Source organism: Lampetra fluviatilis, chromosome 57 (assembly GCF_964198595.1).
Source record: "Lampetra fluviatilis chromosome 57, kcLamFluv1.1, whole genome shotgun sequence".
Lineage (NCBI taxonomy): Eukaryota > Metazoa > Chordata > Hyperoartia > Petromyzontiformes > Petromyzontidae > Lampetra > Lampetra fluviatilis.
In genome coordinates, this window is record NC_136331.1 from 5,276,622 (window position 1) to 5,296,731 (window position 20,110).

The following is a 20,110-nucleotide window of genomic DNA, read 5'->3' on the forward strand; positions in this document are numbered from 1 at the left end:
ATAGTACTATACCGCCTTCAACTTGTATGTACGACTGGGTGTTTAAGGTTAGCCATTAGTCATATTATTTTGGCTTTATAGCGAATGAAAAAATACAATAACTTTTCTGCGCCAGTAAAAAATTTGTGTTTTTAATATTTACATTTTTTTATTTAGAGCCCCTATATAACATACGCTACAGGCCCCGCGCGAGCTTAGTCCAGCACTGCGGGGGGGGGGGGGTGGCGGTAAAAAAATGAATGAAATGTTACAAAGCATTTGCTGAGAGTCCCTGAAGCGGTAACACGATGTTCCACGTTCGTGATGTCCAGACGTCAAAACGCGACCGAGGGCTAGAGAACCCGGAACAGGATTCTGACTTCGATAAAGCAGCAGCAGCAGCAGCAACAACAAAAACCCATCACGCAACAATGACCGCGAGCGTGGCTGTGAGAGAATGATAATCATTTTTAAATCCTTTATATTAAGTTCGCTTGCTTGCTTACGACCGTGCAAATCTTTCGGTCGTTTTTAACCCACTTCCCGTGATCCAATCGAGCTGACATTTTGCACACAGACTCGTTGTGCGTGACAATTAATGTTCGTGAAATTGTTTTTCCAAAATTGTACACTTTTTAGGACAAAAATATTATATTTAATTACCAATTGCTTAATGCTGCCATGCAATCATCTGACCCATAGGTGGCAGCCATCTCAAGCCAGAGGACGAGAGGACTCTAGCCGCCACGCATATAAAGGATTTATAGTGAAAAACTTTGTTTTTACGGGTTATACTTGTTAAATCCTTTATATTAAGTTCACTTGCTTGCTTGCTTGCGCGCTTACGACCGTGCACATCTTTCGGTCGTTTTTTAACCCACTTCCCGTGATCCAATCGAGCTGACATTTTGCACACAGACTCGTTGTGCGTGACAATTTATTTTCGTGAAAAACATTTTTCCAAAATTTTCCACTATTTAGGAAAAAATAAAATTCATATTTAATTTAAAATACCAATGTGATAAAAATGAAACTCTTACTCAAGAAAAACAGAAATGAATAATAAAAATAAAACCGATGCCACGCATATAAAGGATTTATAGTGAAAAACTTTGTTTTTACGGGTTAATTTTTTTAGATTTCGCACCGACAGATCAGCGGAGTGTCGTTGACGTCCGCTTGCCACAGATGTGCCTCCAGCATCCCCCTCTTGAGCCGGCGCCGCTGACGGAATGCGTCGAATTAAAATGAGTCACGTGCGCGCACGCAGACTTGTGCCCGGAGGCGTGATTGTTCCACTTTGTTATTAAATAATAATAATAATTTAACTTCTTCTTGGTTCTTTCGGTAAAGTCACGTAGAATGGAAATAATAAAATAATAAAAATAAAACATAATAAAATACATTTCCATTTAAAGCTTTCGTGACTGCAGGGATTCATCTTCTCGGTTCTTTCGGTAAAGTCACGTAGAATGGAAATAATAAAATAATAAAAATAAAACATAATAAAATACATTTCGATTTAAAGCTTTCGTGACTGCAGGGATTCATCTTCTTGGTTCTTTCGGTAAAGTCACGTAGAATGGAAATAATAAAATAATAAAAGTCAAACATAATTAAATAATTCTCAGACCGTTTCGGCCACAACGCAAGCAGCCATCCTCAGGTGAAGAACAGTTCTGTCGGAAAGACAGCGTCTGAATGAGCATTCCGACAGACCTGTTCTTCACCTGAGGACGGCTGCTTGCGTTGTGGCCGAAACGTCGTGAGAATTATTTTATTACGTTTTATTTTTATTATTTTATTATTTCCACTCTACGTGACTTTACCGAAAGAACCAAGAAGATGAATCCCTGCAGTCACGAAAGCTTTAAATCGAAAAATAATTTAACTGTCTAAAGCGCATCCTATGCTAGTATCCCAATGCGCAACAACACCGATCGATTGATTCTAACACATGGTATGTTTAATATACAGTAGAACTCGGAGATCGAACGCACCAGAACTCGAACAAATCGCTGTTCGAACGATATTTCCGAAACAAAATTGCCCCAGAAACCGAAGGAAATTCGGAGGTCGAACGGCCAATCGCGATTTGAAAGAAGCTGTACCGGCTGAGACGAGTATGGGCAGCGTGCATGACGCTTGCCCAGACAAAGGTTTTGCCGTGTGATAACCTCTTTAGATAAGTTTTTAGTCAGAAAGAGTTCAAGTGACTCACAGTCAGTGGCAGCAAAGAGGCACAAAAGAGAAAGAACCACAGAAGGGCAGTTTACCGAAAGTTATAATGGAAGGGGACTTCCCTTCCAAACAATAACACCAAATAGATTTGAAGCTTTCGTGACTGCAAAGATTCATATTCTTAGATTTTTTCGGTAACGTCACGTAGGTAAAAAATAAAAATTAATAAAAGTAAAATAAAAAAAATAAAATAAAAATCACGACGTTTCGGAGGCAACACAAGCTTCCTTCTTCAGGTTATTTTATTTGTATTTTACTTTTAATAATTTTAATTTTTTACCTACGTGACTTTACCGAAAAAACCTAAGCATAATAACACCACCTCCTCCTTCTCACCACCTTCCACTCAAGCCATCAACTCTCCTTACTACAGGTAAAGTAAAGTTCAATGTTCATTTATTTCATTTATTCCATATATTTATTCATTTAGTCCATTAATTAATTGTTTTTTTTTATGATTTTATGCATGTGATTACTGTAAACTTCGTGTATAAATGCTTTATAATGAGAGATTTCTTGTGTCTGGAACCAATGAATGTCATTTACATTTATTCTTACGGGGAAAATGAATTCGGTGTTCGAACAAATCGGTGTTCGAATGGCCTTCTGGAACGAATTATGTTCGATCTCCGGGGTACCACTGTAATCTTGATTTGAAGCTTTCGTGACTGCAGGAATCCATACTCTTTGGTTCTTTCGGTAAAGTCACGTAGAATGGAAATAATAAAATAAAAAAAATAAAACATAATAATAAAATAATATAGCATAATAATATAATAATATATTATTTTATATTTGTATGCACATCTACGAACGGCTTTGTTTGAACTTTGAAACATGGCTCGCGTGCAAACGCAATATTGAACGATGAAGTGGTGATGTGTCGTGAAACCAAATTAAATGTGACCGCGTGCCCAGAAATCAAATTTACAACAGCTGGAACAAAATGTAATGGCTAAATCCTGTAATTGTGGCCGAGCATGATGCATGTACATGGAAGGGTATAATATACCAGTGCAGTATACTATGCCGAGCAAGGTAAATACTAAAATTCGTGTAATATATTTTTGTAATTAAGCAAGCAACACTTACATTGGTCAACACACTTTTTCTGGCATAAGGTATTCCAACGGTTTTAAGGTAATTTTGGGGTGCCGATTGCAAATCTGGCATCAGTTTGTGTCTATCACATCAGGTTTTTGAGATATCAAATATTGCATTTTCAATAAAAAGTTCAGAAGAAAAATATTAAATAAATGTGGATATCTACATAAAATGATATTATAAACACACTATCCTAAAATTACAGCACCATATTTTAACACTAAAGCAGTTGCTGACTCGCAACAACTTGCAATCATAAGAGTTAATTTCGGGTATAATCAATTAAAATGGGGTATGCCGAAAGCATAAAATGAGATGTGATAGAGCAAATCTGAGATCAGATTTGGAATCAGCACCCTGAAATTAATCTAAAACAGCTGCGAAAGTCCAGGCCAGAAATTTTTTTTTTTTTTGTTGACCAGTGTAATTTTATCACGATGTTTCGATCGCAACATGACGACGCCTGCTTGTGTTGCGATCGAAACGTCGTGATCTATTATTTTTCTACCTCCTACGTGACTTCACCGAAAGAACCAAAGAGTACATTTAATATATTTTGGGGGGGCGGGGTGGGGGGGGTTCCCGTTAAACGAGGACCCACGTGTAACAGAGAGGCCCCTTGCCTATCCCCATCGGGGCAGTCCGTCAACATTGGTTCGAGCAAAGCCTCAGCACCGATGGTGACGGTCCCAATTTTTGAAAGAGGGCCCCTTGCGTTTTGTTTGCGCTGCACTGACAGAGAGGGCCACGAGGCTGATGGGCTGTTGTAGAAACAAAAAACACGCACACACACAGCCAATTGCTTCAGCCGGCCACGGTCGATAGCCCAACCCCGTCTAGCTGGGGAGGAGAGGCTGCCTTTCCTCTGTCAGGGGCTGGAACGGTCCTATCCAGGGGCCTACCCTGGCTCCTCCCCCCTCAACCAGTATATGTATACAAGGTCGGATCTCTTGGAATGTTTCATTTACTTGATACAGCGAGCGTGCTGTGACGGTTCCACCTGAAGACGGAAGCTTGTGTGTGTCTCCGAAACGTCGTGATTTTTATTTTATTTTTATTTTACTTTTATTAATTTTATTTTTAATTTTTTTAACCTACGTGACTTTACCGAAAAGCCTGGACCTCTGCGGAATCCAGGAGGTCCGGTGGATCGGTTCCTTGTCTGGACACCACGAGCAGATTGACGGTCGTCCACTCTTCTGCTGAATTGAAGGAGGATGATGATGATGATGATATAGTAGTAGGTTTTTACCCTTTTAAACTGGTACAAAACTGACACCTTCATTCAAGGCATCATGTTTGCAATAACCACAACACAAGCAGTCAAAAAAGCAAACAAAAAGATGCAACTCTGATAATGATAATAATATGCATATTATTATCATTATCAGAGTTGCTTCTTTTTGTTTGCTTTTTTGACTACTTGTTTTGTGGTTATTGCAAACATGGTGCCTTGAATAAAGGTGTCAGTTTTGTACCAGTTTAAAAGGGTAAAAACCTACTACTATATTTTGCCACTGGTAAAAGAGATCTCATAGTGATGATGATGATGGCTGTGCGTTGTGGCAGGCCACGTGTCCCAAACTGTTCTGAGCTCGTCCCCCGATCACCAGACGAAGCTTGGGGCTGGTTTTGGCGGTTTCCTGCACACCCGCCCACACCCTCCCCACCCAGACGATGAACATCCGCGCAGTGATGCAGCTGACGAGGCCAGATGCCTTCAGGTGACCTCTGGACACTGGGTGTTGGCTGAAGTGATTCGTCCAGAGACGGAACAAAGGCATTCGGCGTCGCGGTGGCTAGGAGATGTTAACTACCTCGCCTGGTGTACAGGAGGTCGTGGGTTCGATCTCTACCCTGACGCCTGCTGCTGTATATTTGGAGTTTGCGTGTCTCTCTTTCTCTCTCATCGTCATCACGTTGGCTCGTGAGATGTTAACTACCTCGCCTGGTATACAGGAGGTCGTTGGTTCGGTCCCGACCCTGACGCCTGTTGCTGTGTATTTGGAGTTTGCGTCTCTCTCTCTCTCATCATCATCATCGCACCACGGTGGCTAGGAGATGTTAGCAACCTCGCCTGATATACAGGAGGTCGTGGGTTCGATCTCGACCATGATGCCTGCTGTTGCTGTATATTTGGAGTTTGCGTCTCTCCATGGCTCTCTCTCCTCGTGGTCGCATGGATTTTTCTCCGGTTTCTTCCCTCCACATTTAGAATCGACGTCGCGCGTTTAGAGTTGCTTGGCCGCTCAACATTTCCACGCGAAAGTCCACTTCGTTGGGCTACTGTTTGTCGCCAGCTCGCTTCTGATGAAAGAGCTGGTAAAATAACAGAAAAAGTAGTTTGATTGTGCACGGATGACATTGCCAAGATTTTGATCAAATAATTTAACCCCATACTCGTTGGTTCTTTCGGTAAAGTCGCGTTGATAGAAAAATAAAATAAAATAAAAAATAATACATCACCACGTTTCGATCGCAACACAAGCGGTCGTCCTCAGGCGGGAAAAATATAATCCAGCAGTGGAACTAGTGAACCGGGAAGAACACGAACGCTTCACATCAAGATTAAATTAACCCCATTGGGTCCAAATACAAATATGCCCCGTATAGCCTTAACAGACTGTAGGGGCAAGTGCTGTTAGCGAGTAGCATGTATATAGGTCGGTACGGTACGCGAGGGGGTGGGTGGCCAGCACCACGCTACGACCGCCTTTGTCTCCCCAGTGGCGATGTTTACACACCGCACCAGGTACTAATTTGAGGCTGAGTCGACCTAGGGGAGGCCCAGGAACCGGTTCAGAAAATCGTCACCCGTGTTGGCCGTGAGCGGGAATCGAACTCGGATCGCCGGGTTCGTAGCGCAGTGCGCTAACCGCTACACCACCGCTCCTCACCTAAACACACACAAACATACACACACACATCATCAATCATCTCCCCTTGCTGACAGACTCATGCCCCCCCCAACACCCTCCCAGGGTGACTCTTGCAAGCGAGCCCACGATCCCGTTCTCTCGAGTTCTCTCTCCTGGTTCAGCACGACATCGCCTTGAAATTTGCAACCGTGGGCTGCCCAGCCACTCCACCCCCCAGTAAAGTGGTGCGGGAGCCTTCAGATCATTGCAGGCCGAACTTACAGATGACCTCATCGCAATGCCACTGGCCTCCAGCCCCAGGGAAATATAGTGATAGGTTTTTACCCTTTCAACTGGTACAAAAACTGACACCTTTATACAAGGCATCATGTTTGCAATAACCACTACACAAGCAGTCAAAATGCAAACAAAAAGAAACAACTCTGATGATGATAATGATATGCACTGTCCTTGAAGTTGATTGGTCCACACCCGAGACAGCTTTTCTTAGAGCCTAGTCTCCATTGGTGTTGGACCAGATGACCCCAAAAAGGCATACGCTCTAAGAAAAGCTGTCTCGATTCACACGGTTGGCTACTTTCGGTGCGAAAGAAGTTCAACACGCATAAGTACATGAGCACCGTTGAGAAAGTCCAGCCGAGGGGCACCCCTAGCGTCAGCTGCCCCCGTGCCTCGCCTCTTGCCTTACAGACGCACAAGGGACCCTTTGTAGCGGTGGACAGGTGCGGGTGAAGCTACGTGGTCGGTAGGCAGAGCCATTTCCTGTTCGCCCGAGAGGGCGACACGGATGTCCTCTGGCACCTAAACGACTTCACGCATCACTTTTGATCGCCCGGTCACGGATCTGTGCGCACGGCACCTCGGGTACATTACAGCTGCAGTGCCGGATGATCCTCGTAGCACAAGTAGCTGCACGTGTAGTAGCTGCACGTGTAGTAGCTGCACGTGTAGTAGCTGCACGTGTAGTAGCTGCACGTGTAGTAGCTGCACGTGTAGTAGCTGCACGTGTAGTAGCTGCACGTGCAGCTACTACACGTGTAGTAGCTGCACGTGTAGTAGCTGCACGTGTAGTAGCTGCACGTGTAGTAGCTGCACGTGTAGTAGCTGCACGTGTGTAGCTGCACGTGTAGTAGCTGCACGTGTAGTAGCTGCACGTGTAGTAGCTGCACGTGTAGTAGCTGCACGTGTAGTAGCTGCACGTGTAGTAGCTGCACGTGTAGTAGCTGCACGTGTAGTAGCTGCACGTGTAGTAGCTGCACGTGTAGTAGCTGCACGTGTAGTAGCTATATTAGTAGTAGCTGCACGTGTAGTAGCTGCACGTGTAGTAGCTACACGTGTAGTAGCTGCACGTGTAGTAGCTGCACGTGTAGTAGCTACACGTGTAGTAGCTACACGTGTAGTAGCTGCACGTGTAGTAGCTGCACGTGTAGTAGTAGCTACGGGCCCCGCACTTTCAAGGGCCCCGCGCTAAATGCTTTCAAGCTATCAATTCCGGTTCAGTGATTCTGCACTTGCTCTATTACTATAGTACTATACCGCCTTCAACTTGTATGAACGACTGAGTGTTTAAGGTTAACGATTTGCCGTATTATCTGGCTGTATAGCAAATGAAAAAATACAATTACTTCACTGTGCAAGTTAAAAATCTGCGTTTTAATATGTACGTGTTTTTTATATTTAGGGCTCCTTTATAACATAAGCGACAGGACCCACACTCGCTTAGTCCAGCACCGTGCAGCTCCTGTGACATGTTGCCTTTGCTCGGGTAGCCACCTCTTAGTTAGTTTAACACGTGTGAGGCTTTCGCGACCAATATTGTTCCTAATCAACAATTTTTGGGTTTAGATCGCGTTATTTATAAATGTGTCGTAACCCTCCACCACCCGACACGGCCAATCAGTAAAAAAGAACTATTTGTCTTTTGTCAACGTGACACTTTTTTTACTGATTGGCCGTGTCGGGTGGTGGAGGGTTACGACACATTTATAAATAACGCGATCTAAACCCAAAAATTGTTGATTATGAACCTCTTAGTTAAGATAGAACCCTGTATAGCAAGGGTCGGGAACCTTTTTGACTGGGAGAGCCATAAAAGCCAAATATTTCTAAATATATTTCATTGAGAGCCATATAGTATTTTTTACGTATAATAAATTAAATATGTCTTACTTTTAATGCGACTTCTGGTGCTGCATGGTTTTGCTGATGGCCTCTGGTTCATACGTGGTGAGGTTGAGCTTCATGCAGGCGTGACCCGTGACATTTATCTTCAAAACTAATTTCTGTTTACTTTAAAATGACACAGTATTATTAAGCAATATCACAAGTATTTTAAAATCAGTTCCAAACTGATTTATTTTTTTATTTTTTCAACTCAAAATTGTCTGGGAGCCATATATGCCGTCACTGGAAGAGCCATATATGGCTCGCGAGCCATAGGTTCCCGACCGCTGCTGTAGAGGATCACGAGAAAGAGAGAGAGAGAAGCACACAAAGATTGTCTCGCGATAGCGAAGGAAAACAGAGCAACGTCCGTCACGGGTGGATTGTGAGTGGTATCACGTTGCAGCCAAAAACACGTGACTTTCAATGTATCACACCCACAACCACTTGCAACGCCCAACCAATCACCCACCCACTCGCCCACTCATCCCAGTCTCACACCCACCCACTCATCCCACGATTACACCCACCCACTCACTCACCTCGCTCTCGCACCCACCCACTCATCCCACACTCGCACCCAACCACTCGCCCACTCAACCTCCCACCCTCTCACCCACCCACTCATCTCACTCTCTCACCCAACCACTCATCCCACTCATCCCACCCTCTCCCGCCCACTCACCCAACCACTCATCCTACTCATCCCACCCTCTCATCCCACCCTCTCACCCACCCACTCATCCCACTCTCTCCCCCAACCACTCATCCCACTCTCTCACCCAACCACTCATCCCACTCATCCCACCCTCTCACCCACCCACTCATCTCACTCTCTCACCCAACCACTCATCCCACTCATCCCACCCTCTCACCCACCCACTCATCTCACTCTCTCACCCAACCACTCATCCCACTATTCCACCCTCTCACCCACCCACTCATCTCACTCTCTCACCCAACCACTCATCCCACTCATCCCACCCTCTCACCCACCCACTCATCTCACTCTCTAACCCAACCACTCATCCCACTCATCCCACCCTCTCACCCACCCACTCATCTCACTCTCTAACCCAACCACTCATCACACTCATCCCACCCTCTCACCCACCCACTCATCTCACTCTCTCACCCAACCACTCATCCCACTCATTCCACCCTCTCACCCACCCACTCATCTCACTCTCTCACCCAACCACTCATCCCACTCATCCCACCCTCTCACCCACCCACTCATCTCACGCTCTCACCCACCCTCTCACCCACTCATCCCACCCTCTCACCCTCTCACCCACCCTCTCACCCACCCACTCATCCCACTCTCGCACCCACCCACTCATCCCACTATTCCACCCCCTCACCCACCCACTCATCTCACTCTCTCACCCAACCACTCATCCCACTCATCACAATCTCCCACCCACCCACTCGCGTTCAGCTCGTGTTCCGCCGGTCGCGTTCCGTGCGCGCCGGCCACATTTTTTCACGTTGAACGATTGACAAAAGAAAGAGTTCACTGTAATCTTGGAAGGACGCTTGTAAACTTTGAGAGAATCTCAACCGCCACAGGTTGGCGATAGGGATGGCGCGGCTACTGCTGTCAGCTGCTGCTGTCAGCTGCTGTTGTCTAAAGTTCATCACACACCGAACTCTGCACTGCGTAGGGGCGCGGGTTCAATTCAATCTCCCGACAGCGCCACCAGCAGCCGGAGGAGGCTCGCAAGAGGCTTTAGCCCGGGTCACTAAGTCGTAAAGAACGTGACGGAATGGAAACACTCGGTCGTATACCACGTAAACAAATAAGAGCACGACAAAACTGAGTTGTCAGGATCATGATATGTATTTATAGTGGAGGAATCCTATGGAGATTCGGCGAAGAATTTAAATGTAAAACACGATGTAGCGTTTGGCACCATCCAATCAACTAACACTAAAAACTGTATTTTTTACTTTACCAGTGGGGTTCATTTAGTTTATCCAAATCTTGGCAATGTCATCCGTGTCCAATAAAACGTAAACATTCTTCTTATTTTGCCAGATAAGGCCTACTGAGTTCTATAGCTCATTTTCAGAAGCGACCTGGCCACAGATGATGATAGCTCAACGTCGTGGCAATCCATGTGGAAATCTATAGCAGCGACATCCTCGAAACGCATATTTCTAAATGTGGAGGCATAACCCGAAGGACCAGGAGAAGACATCCACGCGACCACAGGGAGAGAGAGAGAGACACGCAGACTCCAAATATACAGCAGCAGGCGTCGTCAGGGTCGGGATGGAACCCACGACCTTCTGCATACCAGGCGAGGTAGTTAACATCTCACCACGGGGAGAGGGAGGGAGAGACACGCAAACTCCAAATATACAGCAGCAGGCATCGTCAGGGTCGGGATCGAACCCACGACCTCCTGCATAGCAGTCCTTAACAGACTGTTGGAGCAAGTGCTGTTAGCGAGCACCTATTAAGGCCGGCACGGCACACGAGGGGGTGGGTGGCCAACACCACGCCCGGCCGCCTTTGTCTCCCCAGTGGCGATGTTTTACACATCGCACCAGGTACTCATTTGAGGCCGAGTCGACCCAAGCGTGAGGCCCAGGACCGGTTCAGATAATCTGTTGGTGGCCGTGAGCGGGAATCGAACTCGGCATATCGCCGCAGAGCTCCAACCACTTCACCACCGCTCACCCCCTACATACACCCTTACCAAGCTGTGACTTCCATGAAACCTCCTGAAACGTAATCAGGCCTTCGCGTACGACGCATCAGAGACATCTCTTACAGTGCCATTCAGCCGCTGGCAAAAGGCCAACAATAATTGGTGAGGTTTTTGTACTCGAAGCATAACCTGAATGTCGACTTTGCCTGCTCAGATTTTCCTCTTTTTGTGCAAGGGAGAATGTAGTTATTTAATTATTGCACCCCACCCCCCGGGCAGGAACGTTCACAATGGCCGGAACCAGAACACACACTCGCTCGTTCGCATGGCAGTGCCGTGGTGAAATGTTGGCAACCCTCGCCTGGTGCACAGGAGGTCGTGGGTTCGATCCCGACCCTGACGCCTGCTGCTGTATATTTGGAGTTTGCGTGTCTCTCTGTCTCTCTCATCATCATCACGGTGGCTAGGAGATGTTAACTACCTCGCCTGGTATACAGGAGGTCGTGGGTTCGACCCTGACGCGTGCTGTATATTTGGAGTTTGTGTGTCTCTCTCTCTCTCATCATCATCACGGTGGATATGAGATGTTAACTACCTCGCCTGGTGTGCAGGTCATCGTGGGTTCGATCCCGACCCTGACGCCTGCTGCTGTATATTTGTAGTTTGCGTGTCTCTCTCTCATCATCATCACGGTGGCTAGGAGATGTTAACTCCCTCGCCTGGTGCACGGCAGGTCGTGGGTTCGATCCCTACCCTGACGCCTGCTGCTGTATATTTGGAGTTTGCGTGTCTCTCTCTGTTTTTTTCCTCTCCACATTCAGAATCAACGTCACCACGCGTTTAGAGTATTTGGCTGCTATGAATTTTCCACGTGATGATGATGATGATGACGAGCCACTTCGTTGAGCCGTCCCTTGTGACGGCGCGGTAGCTTCTGAAACAGAGCTATATAAGTAGCCTCACCTGGTAAAATAAAATAAAAATTAAGCACAGTCTTAAACGTAAAGAAACGCAACTTACATACATTCGCATGACGTTTGTGGTGAATGCTTCGTGACGGACTTGCGTTGTGACACGTGCCCCCCGAAAGGGTGACTCTGACTTGGCGTTAGTGGATCACGCGACGATTTAGCCGCGTCCACGAAGAGCTCCCACAAACCCGCTGGGCTGCGGATGCAGTACAGCAAGTTGGTTTCATGCCATCGTCCCCTTTGTAAAGGACGCGTGGCTTGTAACCTATTGTTCACGTGACAAACCTTACTAATTGGCTGTGTCGGGTGGTGGCGGGTTTAACAACACATTTATATATTTGTATTTTGCGGTAATGTTAAGAAAGATAAGAACCCGATGTTGTCCTGACGTTTGGACCACCCGCTACATCACCCGTCGCGCACGGAACACAGAGCCAAACACTCTGCGAAATGGGCAAAACGTCTCCAATGCAGGACCCTCCTTGACACATCGCCTTGAGACTCCAGCCTCTCCACGCGTCCGACGGTTCGCGCCACGCGCCAGGGAAGCTTCTGCAGGTGGATTGTCGCATGGTGACGGCTTGGGGGAGGCAGTCATCCAGCAGTGGATTGGTCATGGCTGTAGACTATTCGGATGATTCAGACCTCCTACCCCCCCCAACCACCATGCGATGTGAATGTGCCAGGTGGCACGTGCGCACGCGTTGCGACGAGCGTCCGACGTTTCGCGCCACATGCCCGTGAGCTTCTTCAGTTCCACTCTTCGCGGTGCCCGGCCTTCAGCCGGTGGTGGAGATTCCACATTGCCGTGGCAGGGCGACAGTCTGTCCATAGAACGGCTGCTCGAGATGTCGCACGAAACGGCACTCGTTTTATTATTATTTTGAACCCTGAGCTCGTGCATGACATTCCACGGTGCTATGGCAGGGGACCAACTTACGACCATACGACAAGTGCTGATGACGTATCACCAAAGTGGCGGTGCTCATTTTATCGGCCCTGGATCGATGATGATGATGATGATCGTGGTGGTTGTGGTTGGACACATTCCCATCAGTGAGCTCATCTGGCAGGCAAGGCTGCGTTGGCTGGTTCATGTAGCCCGCGTGCCTAAGCAGCTTCTGTTCGGCCACATGGAGGGGGCTAAACAGACACGACATGGGGGTGAAGAAGAGATGGAGCTGATGCGGTACGGAGGATGTGGAGCTGAGTGGACTTACCGATGACTGGTACCAGCGGTGTCAAGATCGGCCTCTGTGGAGGAGGCTCGTGAAGGACGCTACTGGGCAGTTGGAGGCAGTCGCCCTCCAGCAACAACGGAGGGCAGAGGAGCGTCGCTCACAACAACGAGCGGAGCGCCGGGTGGATAAAATGCAGCAAGTTGGTACAGTAGGGGGCACAGCTTGTGCATCTACCAGTAGTCATCTCAGTCAGCAAACCCATGGCACCTGCTGGGTCTGTCCAGTAACCTCCTGCCGTCAGCCAGCCTTCGATACTTCACGTGGCCTCAAAGTGCACCTGGCCTGGCACAGGCACCGTGGTGACGTCACCGTCGGCTGTTGGTGGTTGTAGTGGTGGTGGTGGTCACGGACTGAGTCGACCCGCGACCCGGATTTGAACTCAGGCCCTTCGTATCGCGATCCAAACGCCCTCCCCGCTAGAGCCAAATAGCCGGGTGGTGATTCAACCCGAATCTGTGAATTGCACAATCAAAGCGATGGCGTTCACCCGTGGCATGGTGAGAGGCGCCGCCTAATCTCGTTTCCGTACCGCTCATAAATCAACACCATACAGCCAGTAAATCATCACCAGCAGGGGGGTGGGGGTGGACAACTGCATGGGTTTGTGGATCACACAGAGATGTCGTTGTGAAACTTCCGTCCCTCCGTTCCGTGTGGCGTGGGAGTCGGCTGTGTGTGGGCGCTCATCTCAACGAAGCTTCACCATTGATGGTGCATTGTCTTTGAGTTGTGCGCCTTTTGGCGTCATCTGGTCCAACACCATGTGAGACTAGGCTGTAAGGAAAGCTGTCTCCGGTGTGGACCAATCAACTTCAAGGACAGTGCATATATTATCAGAGTTATGTTTTTTGTTTGCATTATGGCTGCAGGTATTGTGGTCTATGCAAACATGACTCCTTGTAAAAAAAGTGTCAGTTTTGTTGCCAGATAGAAGGGTTAAAAAACAATTATCATGTTTTTTCTTTTGGCAAATGAGGTTCCAATGGTGTAAATGCTTACCCAGAGCTCTCATACTCTGATGGTGCATTGTCTTTGTGTTGTGCGCCTTTTGGCGTCATCTGGTCCAACACCATGTGAGACGAGGCTCTAAGGAAAGCTGTCTCGGGTGTGGACCAATCAACCTCAAGGACAGTTCACATACATTATCAGAGTTATGTTTTTTGTTTGCATTATGGCTGCAGGTATTGTGGTCTATGCAAACATGACTCCTTGTAAAAAAAAAGGTGTCAGTTTTGTTGCCAGATAGAAGGGTAAAAACACAATTATCTTAAACGAAGCTCGTTTTAGTGTTCACCAGGTGAGGCTCACTGAGCTACGTAGATCGTTTTTTGAGAAGAGACTTGTTCCGTCAAAGTTGATGGCTCAACGAGATGGCTTATCCTCATCATCGTCACGTGGAAATGTATAGCAGATCAAAATCCTCTATTAGCGCGTTGTGTTGATTCTAAATGGGGGGGGCGAAGGACCCGGATAAAAATCCACGCGACCACGGAGAGAGAGAGAGAGACGCAAACTCCAAATATACAGCAGCAGGCGTCAGTGTCGGGATCTAAACCACGACCTCCTGTACACCGGGAAAGGTAGTTAACATCTCACCACGGAGAGAGACACACAAACTCCAAATATACAGCAGCAGGCGTCAGGGTCGGGATCTAAACCACGACCTCCTGTACACCGGGAAAGGTAGTTAACATCTCACCACGGAGAGAGACACACAAACTCCAAATATACAGCAGCAGGCGTCAGGGTCGGGATCTAAACCACGACCTCCTGTACACCGGGAAAGGTAGTTAACATCTCACCACGGAGAGAGACACACAAACTCCAAATATACAGCAGCAGGCGTCAGGGTCGGGATCTAAACCACGACCTCCTGTACACCGGGAAAGGTAGTTAACATCTCACCACGGAGAGAGACACACAAACTCCAAATATACAGCAGCAGGCGTCAGGGTCGGGATCTAAACCACGACCTCCTGTGTACCAGGTGAGGTAGTTAACATCTCACCACGGGGAAAGAGAGAGAGAGAGAGACACGCAAACTCTAAATATATAGTAGGCATGAATATTCGTCGGGTCTTTCGGTAAAGTCACGTAGATCGGTTCAAATTAATCCGATTTAACCGCCTCTACGGGGAGGGTTTCCACTTAAGAAAAAATAACCACTCTTTGCTGCTCCTGATGACGATCGCTTGCGTTGCGATAGAAACGTCGTAGTTTTTTTGGTTCATTTAATTTGTATCAAGTTTCATCACGGGCGAGGGGGAGTGGTACGGGAGAGAAGAGGGGGGGGGGGTAAGGGGGGGTGACTGGGCTCGATGGGGCTTAGCGATGGAGTCATGGAGGGGCTATCTGGGTTCTTAGTAAAAGCTGCAGAGGTGCACGCAAGGCTGGCAAACAGCTCAGCCGATCATCCAAGGGTCACGGAAATAAGCCGGTTCAAATCGCGGTCAGCCATCGATTGCCTTCGGGATCGCCATGATTCAAATTCCTTCATCTTTGGCATCAATCGGCTGCTTGCGTTGTGGCCGAAACGTCGTGAGAATTGTATTTTATTATGTTTTATTTTTATTCTTTTGTTATTTACCTTCTATGTGACTTTACCAAGAGTACCAAGAAGATCAATCTGTTGATCTTATGATGAGCGTCGTCATTATTTCAGTTATCGTGATCTGTTAAAAGTTATCTCCGTCCCATTGTGTATGTACGTTGAACTTCTTTCGCACCGTATGTAGCCAAGCGTGATGATCACCATGATCCCAATCATCATCACGATCTCAGTCGTCATCATCATCATTATTATAATTGCTGTCTTCATCATCATCCTCCTTCCAGGGTTTCGTGATGATGCAGAACGGGGGAGAACATACAAACAATGCTTACATTTCAGTTCAGTTTCATGTATTAGGTATAACCCTGTGAGCCATTAACAAGAAACATCTTAAAGTGATTACACACAACAGAAAAATCCTGGAAAAAACAGTAAAGTCTTCCGGAAAAAAACACCGTTTTTCAACGCTGTGTGCAAAAATCCCAGTGTGTTGCAAGTCAAACAATAACAACCATAATACATTTCGATTTAAAGCTTTCGTGACTGCAGGGATTCATCTTCTTGGTTCTTTCGGTAAAGTCACGTAGAAGGGAAAAAATAATAAAAATAAAACATTATAAAATAATTCTCACGACGTTTCGGCCACAACGCAAGCAGCCGTCCTCAGGTGAAGAACAGGTCTGTCGGGAAGACAGAGTCTGAATGAAACACCACCAGGCTTGGAGCGTATATTTAAGCTGGGTTGGAGGGGGAAGAGCGCCTTGACAAAATAATTTGCATATCAAGAGGAATTTAGCATATTTATGGGAAATGCAGATATGGGATTAGTCACTACTTGTGAAATGCGTAGGAGGTGGGCGGGGGGTTTCAAAATCATATTATGCCCGTGCATTATGTAGGATTAGCAGCATCAAAGGGAGGGGATAGGGGTAGCATAATACAATTAAGATTAAAGTGACCAGTCTACCTCTTTACTACAACAAACAAACATGGCTAAACCAAAACGTTTTCGAAATCACCAAAATAAAGCTATAAAAACAACGTAACAGTGATCATAGGAACTGTGATTCAAATTTAACAATAAACGAAATACATATCTCGATTTAAAGCTTTCGTGACTGCAGGGATTCATCTTCTTGGTTCTTTCGGTAAAGTCACGTAGAATGGAAATAATAAAATAATAAAAACGTCGTGAGAATTTTTTTATTATGTTTTATTTGTATTATTTTATTATTTCCATTCTACGTGACTTTACCGAAAGAACCAAGAAGATGAAATACATAACATGTACGACCAAACTTTGCAGCCATAGTTGGCTGCATGAGTCACTCCATATCAGCAGGAGCATCATTATCAGAACGTGTTTGTTTGCATTTTTACCACGAATACCGAGTGTGGTTAATGCAAACTTAATTCCTTGGTATTTGAACATCTCAACGCCACCTGCTTTATTGCCAGAAAGGGTGAAACCGATTATTCTTGTTAATGCTACCCCCATCCCCTTCCTTTGATGCTGCTAATCCTGCATAATGCGAGGGCATAATATGACTTTGAAACCCCCCGCCCACCTCCTACGCATTTCCCATAAATATACTAAATTCCTCTTGATATGCAAATTAGTTTGTCAAGGCGCTCTTCTTCCACCCCTCCAACCCAGCTTAAATATACGCTCCAATCTTGGTGGTGTTTCATTCTTCACCTGAGGACGGCTGCTTGCGTTGTGGCCGAAACGTCGTGAGAATTATTGTATTATGTTTTATTTTTATTATTTTATTACTTCCCTTCTACGTGACTTTACCGAAAGAACCAAGAAGATGAATCCCTGCAGTCACGAAAGCTTTAAATTGAAATTTAAACCGATGATTGTATTTTGATAGTGGAAAGGGAGGTCCCGTGATGTACCAGCTCACCCCGAGTTCTCAATGTCCTGAAGGTGGCATTGTTCTTGTGCTGGTCGCCTTGTGGCGTCGTTCTCTGGTCTAACGCTGCTAGTGAGACTGGGCTCTAAAGAAAGCCGTCTCTGGTGTGGACCAATCAGTTTCAAAGACAAAGCGTCATCGCGTACTACCAGGGCATGGTTTTTTGTTTGCATGTTCACTACAAGTAAATGTGGCTAATGCAGACAGGATTCCTTGCTAAATGTTTCTGTTTGGTGTTTTAACATCGTAATACACCTGTTTTAGTGCCAGAAAGGGTCAAACCTATTCCTAGAGTTTCATACGAATTCTGTGGGTTCATCCCATAGATAAATCAATAAACTCCAATACCAAAAATGTATCGTAAAAAGTCACTCCATTGACATCACACGCAGCAGTAACATCGCCTCCCTACCTCACGGTGAGACCCATAGGCTTACACAGAGACCCATAGACTCACACAGAGACCCATAGACTCACACATAGACCCATAGACTCGCACAGAGACCCATAGATGCACACAGAACCATAGACTCACACAGAGACCCATAGACTCACACAGAAACCCAAATGCTCACACAGAGACCCATGGACTCACACAGAGACCCATTGACTCACACAGAGACCCATAGACTCACACAGATACCCATAGACTCACACAGAGACCCATAGGCTTAAACCCATAGACTCACACAGAGACCCATAGACTCACAGAGAGACTCATAAACTCACACAGAGACCCATAAACTCACACAAAGACCCTGACAATAACGGACCCAGTCCACAGTTGTCTCTATCTCACTGCTGATGCTGGTGATGAGTCCTAAAAACAACGAAATCGGTCCCACTGTTGTTGCTGCTGATGAGTTATAACACTTGCGAAACCAGTCCTTCAGTTGAATCTATCTCACTGCTGATTCTGCTGATGAGTCCTAACAATAACGAAACCAGTCACTTAGTTGACTCGATCTCACTGCTAATTCTGCTGATGAGTCTGTCGGTCACATTGACTCGATTGGTCGCCTAGGACGAGAGGACCCCAGCGAGTACAGGCTGCTGATGCTTTGTGCAGAACGCCCAAGGGCTGAGTGGCGTTTCTGTTCAAAGTTTCACTGCCGGTTTGGCAGATAAGCAACAGCAACGTTGCTGTTCTAAGAGCATCAGAGTTCCGTCTCGACGATGAGAATGCAGAATTTATAGTCGTGAGCCTCGCAGATGAACTGAGGTGGGCTCGCTGATGAGCTGTGCGTTGTTGAAGCTGGGCAGGGTGGTGGTGGTGGTAGTGAACTCGCTGATGAGTTGTGTGTAGTGGCAGCCGGGCAGCGTGTTGGCAATGGTGGCAGTGGGCTCGCTGATGAGCTGTGTGTTGTGGAAGCCAGGCAGCGTTTTGGTAATGGTGGTAGTGAACTCGCTGATGAGTTGTGTGTAGTGGCAGCCGGGCAGCGTGTTGGCAATGATGGCAGTGGGCTCGCTGATGAGCTGTGTGTTGTGGAAGCCAGGCAGCGTGTTGGTTATGGTGGTAGTGAACTCGCTGATGAGTTGTGTGTAGTGGCAGCCGGGCAGCGTGTTGGCAATGGTGGCAGTGGGCTCGCTGATGAGCTGTGTGTTGTGGAAGCCAGGCAGCGTGTTGGTAATGGTGGTAGTGAACTCGCTGATGAGTTGTGTGTAGTGGCAGCCGGGCAGCGTGTTGGCAATGGTGGCAGTGGGCTCGCTGATGAGCTGTGTGTTGTGGAAGCCAGGCAGCGTGTTGGTAATGGTGGTAGTGAACTCGCTGATGAGTTGTGTGTAGTGGCAGCCGGGCAGCGTGTTGGCAATGGTGGCAGTGGGCTCGCTGATGAGCTGTGTGTTGTGGAAGCCAGGCAGCGTGTTGGTAATGGTGGTAGTGAACTCGCTGATGAGATGTGTGTAGTGGCAGCCGGGCAGCGTGTTGGCAATGGTGGCAGTGGGCTCGCTGATGAGCTGTGTGTTGTGGACACTTGATGCAGCTAATTCGGCTGTGACGGTCCCACCTGATGACGGAGACTTGTGTTGCCTCCGAAACGTCGTGATTTTTGTTTTTATTTTATTTTATTTTCATTAATTTTGATGTTTTACCTACGTGACTTTACCGAAAAAACCTAAGAGTATGATTCCTTGCAGTCACGAAAGCTTCAAATCTAGAATTGTGGAAGCGAGGCAGCGTGTTGGTAATGGTGGTAGTGAACTCGCTGATGAGATGTGTGTAGTGGCAGCCGGGCAGCGTGTTGGTAATGGTGGCAGTGGGCTCGCTGATGAGCTGTGTGTTATGGAAGCGAGGCAGCGTGCTGGTAGTGGTGGTAGTGAACTTGCTGATGTGTAGGAGTTTGCTCTGCACGTTGCTTGAACCCATCTAAGCAGCCGGCGTCGCGTTAATGCTGATTCTGTTA